The 7,330-nt window shown below is 35.6% G+C and overlaps 1 long non-coding RNA gene across 3 annotated transcripts; it reads right to left on the bottom strand.

Moving 5' to 3' along the window:
• Window positions 1-261: 261 nt before the first annotated feature.
• Window positions 262-3,814, bottom strand: LOC311305676. Of its 3 annotated transcripts, XR_014630045.1 has the most exons (7): window positions 3,767-3,814; window positions 3,351-3,386; window positions 3,105-3,169; window positions 2,748-2,803; window positions 2,317-2,357; window positions 1,779-1,889; window positions 262-1,235 (listed from the first exon to the last, which is right to left on the bottom strand). It is a non-coding gene; the product is annotated as an uncharacterized lncRNA (long non-coding RNA). The 3 variants fall into 3 exon arrangements; XR_014630046.1 differs by lacking the exon at window positions 3,767-3,814 and having other exon boundaries at window positions 2,317-2,397; window positions 3,351-3,694; XR_014630047.1 differs by lacking the exon at window positions 3,767-3,814 and having other exon boundaries at window positions 3,351-3,691.
• Window positions 3,815-7,330: the final 3,516 nt, after the last annotated feature.

Below are 7,330 nucleotides of genomic sequence, written 5' to 3'. Positions count from 1 at the left end.
TAGGGGAACGTTCCCGGAACGTTGCCGAAAGGTTCCCAGAACGTTCCCGGAAGGTTCTCGGAACGTTCTCCTAACGTCTACACATCCTGATATGCCTGTACACAAATTATAGGTCTACAAACATATTCTACATTGTTTATTGTTCAAACACTTAAGAATCCTATGAATATATTATTACAATAAATTGAATTTACAGAAACTATCATTAATAAGTAAATCAATCAGTTTGTATTAAATAAATAAATCAGCACACAATCCATGTTTTTGTTGATTCATTGTTTAATTATCAACCTAAAATAAGTCATTAAAAACAGCGTTAGCAAAATGTATTCAGGAACAGTAATTTACATTTAATATTTCAAACATGAAAATATTTCAATAAATAAAACTGCACAAACATTTTAATTAAAACTATCTTTTGCAAACTGTAGCCTATAACTTTGGCTAAAAAGTTGAAAAAGTATTTATTTATATACAATATACATGAATGTGCCAATCTTCACACTGCTCAAAACATTTAAACTCCCAACACCATCTGCAAATTTAACAAGAAAATAAAAAGACAACGTGTTGTTACATGGACACACAATCCCATGCCAAAATTCAAGCCCTGTAATGGCATTAATATTCATCTGGAGCAAATGAAAAGAGTGAGGTGGGATTGTGTGTCACAAGCTGTAGGAGATATGAAAGCACGAGCGCTGCTGGTATCATGTATTTATTCAGATATTTCAGCATCAATGTGTATAGAAAAATGTATATATTTCAAAACACTACATTGCATTTATTTATATTGCACTATTTATTATTTCAGACTACAAATCAAAAAAGGAATGTTTTATATAGGGGTAAGGATACCCATTAAGCCTCTCTCTCTGAAGTCAAATAAAAAACAGAGAAAATAATATTTAAGTCTAGTGAACTCTGACCTGCGAATTCGCTCTACCTTTTATGTATAAGTCTCACCTCCAATGAAGAGTTTGAAAACCTGTAACTGCTGTGTTGTTTATGAGAAAGAAAGTGAAAAAAAGTTTGAAACTGCTATCATTTTTTTTTTTAATCTCTGTGACTTTACACCTACAGATTCCACTGTCACAGGTGCTCAGTTTTGCTATAATGAAACCATCACAGAACATGGTAATAATCAGCCATCCATGCAAAAGCAAAGGTCGGTGTAGTTTACAGGTGCATCTGTCCAGGCCAACGTCTGATGCCTTGATGCCTTCCGCTGGAACCTGAAATAAAAAAAATAGTACAGTTCAAAATCTATCATACATACATCTCATCTGGTATCACAAATTATCATTCCAGGTTCACTTTAAGATATGCTCAATATTAGGGCTGCACGATATTGAAAAATTTAGAGTTTATTTAGAGATATCAGCCGTATGGTTTAGTGCATGCGCTAACGGCTCCAGGTTTGTATCTGGTAAATTACCCCACTAATAATGCCCAGAATGGTACCAAACTACTACAGTAGTACAAATAGGTTCTGTACTCATTAAACGAGGCATTGGAAAGTTTGTAAGTACATCAGGAGTTTATTTAAATAACACTTGCCTGACGGCGAATGCTACTGCTGATGTTGACGTCACTTTATGAGTACAGAACCTATTTGTACTACTCATTTTCCCCGACATAGAGCAGACCGGCACACAACAAAAACTGCTGTTCGGATGTTCCCTTTTCTGATATTTTAGCCTTCGTGACATTTTAATTAAAACAGAAGTAAGAATTTTAGTGTAAAAAAATTAACAGTAAACTCAGAGATCACCTACCGCTGCAGATGTGTACGGAAGTGAAAAGCGGAAATGCTTAGACCTCTTTCCGGTTCAACCGCTGGGCGCTCCGCATAACCCCTATTGGGGGGATTTTGTAGAGGAGTGAACCTGCATAGAAAATTACAATAGATAACAAGCATAGATAAATACAATAGAAGAAAAACACAGTTGAAATAAGCAGTGCATTATGTTTTTCAGTTAAATCTAACTTATCAGGTACAGAAATTGATTTATCAAAATGTAAAATAAGTCTTCCGTGTAAAAATAAAATAACTATAAAATTAATGTATCTTTGCTAAAGCTACAAGTCATTTTCTCTTTTGATGTTTGATCACCGTTGGCGACACAAACAGCTGCGGGTACGTTAGGCTGCTGTCCCTTTAAGACGAATGCGCAGAACTAATATAAATGACACACATCCGTTTTCTTTCTGTTTAAAACACAAGACAAGAGGAAACTCGCCATTTTGACTTCATTTTGCGTGCACGTGTCTGTAAAAAAAAAGTGAAAGAGAACTGAATTCGGCTAAACTCACCTTCTTCATCTACTGACTGTGGATGGCATCAAGGTCTTGTCCTGAAGAATACAGGGCCAAACAATAGGGATTTTATCTCATCTGGTAACAAGAGCAAAGCCATAACTTTAAGAACTCTACTGATATATTTACCCCCTGATATTGCATTGGGGATATCAATTCAAACATTTTTAAAGGCTAAGAGTATGAGCCACAGCTGCCCAAGAGATCAAGGGGTTGCAAATTAGTCATGGCTATAAACCTGTATGCATGGCATCTACTTTGTATTTTTTATAAAGCAATGTTCTATGCATTTGTCCCTGTCAAATAAACATTAAATAAATAAATCTGTGAAAAATAACTGCCTAAAGTTGTCGACCCCCTGAACCGCATTCAGCATTTAAAAGTACAAAGAATTTCAGTATTGATCAATAAAAAAAATACATAAATACCTTTGAGTTGGACAGTATGGTGTCAGTCTCATTGGCCAACATAATTCAAAACAGACCTAAAGAAATAAAATAAAATATAGTAATCATCATCAGGATATCATGTTATCATAATAGTTAAATGAATTATTATAACTATGACCATATAATATTGTATTAGTCCATATACCATTATAATATTGTATTAGTCGCCTATTATTTAGCTGATTATTTAGCTTACAGGCTTCACAAGGACAATCTCACTGAAAAAACTTGGGGTTAATGATTTTAAAATGTGAGACTTATTTCAAAAGCATAAATCTTACAGACCCCAAACCTTTGAACAGTAGTGCACTGCATGTTTGAGGTGGTTTTGCTTACTAGTCATATGGTTCATAGAGATTTTCTTGGACAGGGAGTGCAGCAGGCCATCACAGCATGATGATCTAGGAACATAACATGCTGTTTGTCACAGAGCCAAAAATATTACATGTGATAGGTTTATTACAAGGAACCAAGCTAGAACAGAGGTGAAATGCATAAAAGATAAATATATACAAATCTTAAGATAATATATTGTGAAATAAATGCATATGGAATTATCATCATGATTAAACAATAACTCACCCCTTGTTGTAGAGTTTTATTTTTTCTCTCGCTATTCTGAAATCACATTTTAGCAATATTGGTAAGTGACGTCACTGATTAAGTTAACAATACAATGCATTCTTTTAGGTTAGCCTAAATAAATTAGCTTACTTCCCATTGACAAATTACCAGTAAAACTATCAAAAACTGTTATCTACACTAAATATGTGTTTAAAAACCCAAACTTTCATAAATAAGACCTCAACTTAACGTAACTTAGGCCTAACGTTGTCTTTTGAAAACGGTTAGCTAGCGTAGATGCTAACGGACTTTTTCAAAGACATAAAACCATTTTTTTAAAATAAATATTTAACAGAAGCGTGTCAATTACACGTAAGAAATGTGTCAGGGGCGTTTGTGTGTATTATTTGTGAGAATTTGTTGTCTAAACTTACCTGAAAGCAGTGAAACCAACAGCGAGAGACAGGAGTTTTGTTGTTTGTCAGTTGTCGATGACGTTTCCATCTGCTCTCGCGCAGCGCACGTGCTCCAGTGTTTGATCACGCGCATGCGCATTAAAACACTTCGAAGTCACGCAGCATTTAACATATAGAATTAAAATATTTAACATAATTTAAAATATCATTAATAAAAAGTTATTGCGAATAGATCTGAACGTTGTTGGTTATCTTATAACCTTAGGGGACCGTACTGACGACGTTGTCAGTTGAATCTGCCTGTTAATAAGTGATATTAAAATAATAACCTGCAGAGAACGTTCTCAGAACGTTCTCTTTAGGTTATAAAAATAAAACCTAAAACCTGCAAGGAAACTTTCTGGGAAGGTTCTCTTTAGGTTATAAAAATTAAACCTAAAGATAACCTACAGGGAACGTTCTGGGAAGGTTCTCTTTAGGTTATAAAAATTAAACCTAAAAATAACCTACAGGGAACGTTCTGGGAAGGTTCTCTTTAGGTTATAAAAATAAACCTAAAAATAACCTGCAGGAAACGTTCTGGGAAGGTTCTCTTTAGGTTATAAAAATTAAACCTAAAAATAACCTGCAGGGAACGTTCTGGGAAGGTTCTCTTTAGGTTATTAAATAACAACCTGCAGGGAACGTTCCCAGAACGTTCTCTTTAGGTTATAAATTTAGACCTAAAAATAACCTACAGGGAACGTTCTGGGAACGTTCCCTTAATGTTATAAACATAGATCCTAAAAATAACCTACAGGGAACGTTCCCAGAACGTTCTTGTTTGGTTCCCAAAAAAATAACCAAATGGGAACCAAACGGGAACGTTAGGGGAACGTTCTGTATATATATATAGCCTATAATAATACCGCGAAATTCAGTGCGGTCAATATGACCGTCTATGGCCGAAATAGGTAAATATGTTCATTTGTTTTTTTGCCTTATGTGTAATTTATATGAAAAACATTTTAAATGAAAATACAGACACTTTTAGGAAAAGTCAGGTACAGCAGGATTGTATTTATTTTTTCAACAAAGTTATTGCAGATATATTAGCGTCTCTTTAGCGTCTCTTTATTCAGACTCATGGTCCATCCACACAAAACAATACAAATACAAAAAAAACACAAATTACACAGCACAAAGTTACAAATGACTCGCCTTTAAAAGACACTTATACCAGTGTTCCCAAAACTGAGACATGCAACGTGTGGCACTGTACCTAACATTCACCAGCACCACAACAACTTGATTTACAGAATCATTCAGCCGACGAATGAACCTAAACATCGCTTTTCGCAGGGCAGACTGCAGTGTGTCAACTCTGGTGCTCACAAACAACTCACTTGCACAAGTTGATCTGGGCTTTTTTAGTAACATCCTCAAAGCGTCATTGAATGCTACTTGCAATTTCTGAAGACTAGCTTTTTTATAGTTTAGCCACAGGTGTGCAGTGTACAAAGGCGAACAGTATGCTTTAAATAGGGTCAACTTGACTCCAGTCGTGCAGCAACCAAATTTGCGTACCAGGACATTTGCCCTCACATACAGCATACGGCACTGACGATTAATGTCATCGTCATCTGTAAGCTGATCTGTAATCAGATGACCAAGATATTTCACTTTACTGCAGATATTAAGAACATTACCTGCAAGCCTAAAAACAGGAAAGGTTAAATGTCTGTCTTCTGCGGTTCTGCAAATCATGATAAAACTTTTGGAATCATTGTACTTTACATCATGTTCTTCCCCAAACGCAGAACATATGCTAAGAAGATGCTGCAGTCCAGCTGAGCTCGGGCTAAAAATCACACAATCATCTGCATACATAAGATGATTCATCACTGTACTGCCGACCATACAGCCAGTTTTACCTCGGTTTAGATTATTTGATAAATCATTCATGTAAAAATTGAATAAAATGGGGGATAAGATGCTCCCTTGTCTTACTCCATTACTGATATGAAAAGGAGCCGACATACAGCTGTCCCATTTCACCTGAATGGTCTGTTGGGCATACCAATATGACAGGATTCTGACAATGTATTTAGGGACTCCTGCTGCATCCAATTTTTTAAATAATTTCCAATGATTCACCCGGTCGAATGCCTTAGATGCATCTAAAAAACATATAAAAATAGTTGAGTTTTTTCTCTTATAGTTGCTTAGTAGTTCCTTCAGGACATATATGCACATATCCGTACCATGCTTTGGTTTAAAACCAAATTGATTATCTGCAGAGGTAATCAATTCATTGATCCTCTCAAGGAGAATTAGTTCCACAACTTTTGATAATATATTAGCTAAGGCGATGGGTCTATAGTTGTCTGAGGAACCCACTTTTCCTGCTTTATCCTTAATCACAGGAGTCAGCATCACAGACATCATTGAGTCTGGAAGAAAGCCATGGATCATGAAGGCAGTAAAGCTTAGTGCAAGAAGTGTATACAGCCTTATGCTTGCATTTTTTAGATGTTCAGCCGAGATAGAATCCAGGCCAGTTGATTTATTAGCTGCTAAGTTCCTAATAGCTTTAGAGACCTCATGAAATTTGATTGCATCTACATTGTCAACATTATCTACTTTAAAACATTTAGTCTGTACACAATTAAACAATTTTCTATAATGCATTCGCCAGAGCTCCGCAATAGCATTTGCACCAGGGACTCCATCAACTGAACATGGTAGTGAGGGTTTGCAGTTATTTGTACGTTTCACCTCTTTCCAGAAATCATTATTTGTGTTGTCTAAAAGTTTCTTGGCCATAGCTTCTGCCCTCAGATGCTGCTCATTTTTACTAATGAAACGTATTGCATATTTACATTTTGCATTTGTGCTCTTCTTATATTCAAAAATAGGTCCCTGTCTTGGTTTACCAGCCATTGCCCAGGATCTAGTAGCTTCACGAGCCTCAGAATAGAATTCAGCCACATATGCATTCCAACCAGGCCGAGTTTTTCCTCCCTTTTTATGCTTAAGGAGAGACTTACTAGCTTCAAGTAAAGCAGAGACAATTGCAGTATACATACAGTGCTATGCATAAGTTTAGACACCCATGCTAAAGTTGACTAAAAAGAGGAATAAAAAATCATCTTTTGGAAAATGACCTTAATGCCTTAATTAAAAAAATTAGGAAAAATCCAAACTTTAAGGACACCAATTTTCTTTGTGAATGAATAATGTATCGTAAATAAATAAATGTTCTTCCTTAAAAAAACAGGGTGCATAAGTTTGGACACCCCTATGTTAAATTCCCATAGAGGCAGGCAGATTTTTATTTTTAAGTATTTTTTTTTTATATTTTTTTTAGGATACTATGCATCCTGATAAAGTTCCCTTGGCCTTTGGAATTAAAATAGCCCCACATCATCACATAGCCTTCACCATACCTAGAGATTGGCATGGGGTACTTTCCATAAGATCATCTCTCAATGCAAATCAAACTAGCTATTAGGCTAACTGAAATAAAACCATGCCAATCTCTAGGTATGGTGAAGGCTATGTGATGATGTGGGGCTATTTTAATTCCAAAGGCCAAGGAAA

This window comes from Rutilus rutilus (assembly GCF_951802725.1).
Source record: "Rutilus rutilus genome assembly, chromosome: 1".
Classification (NCBI taxonomy): Eukaryota; Metazoa; Chordata; class Actinopteri; order Cypriniformes; family Leuciscidae; genus Rutilus; species Rutilus rutilus.
Note: the sequence above shows the minus strand (reverse complement) of the source record. Positions and strands in the feature narration are given on the sequence as shown.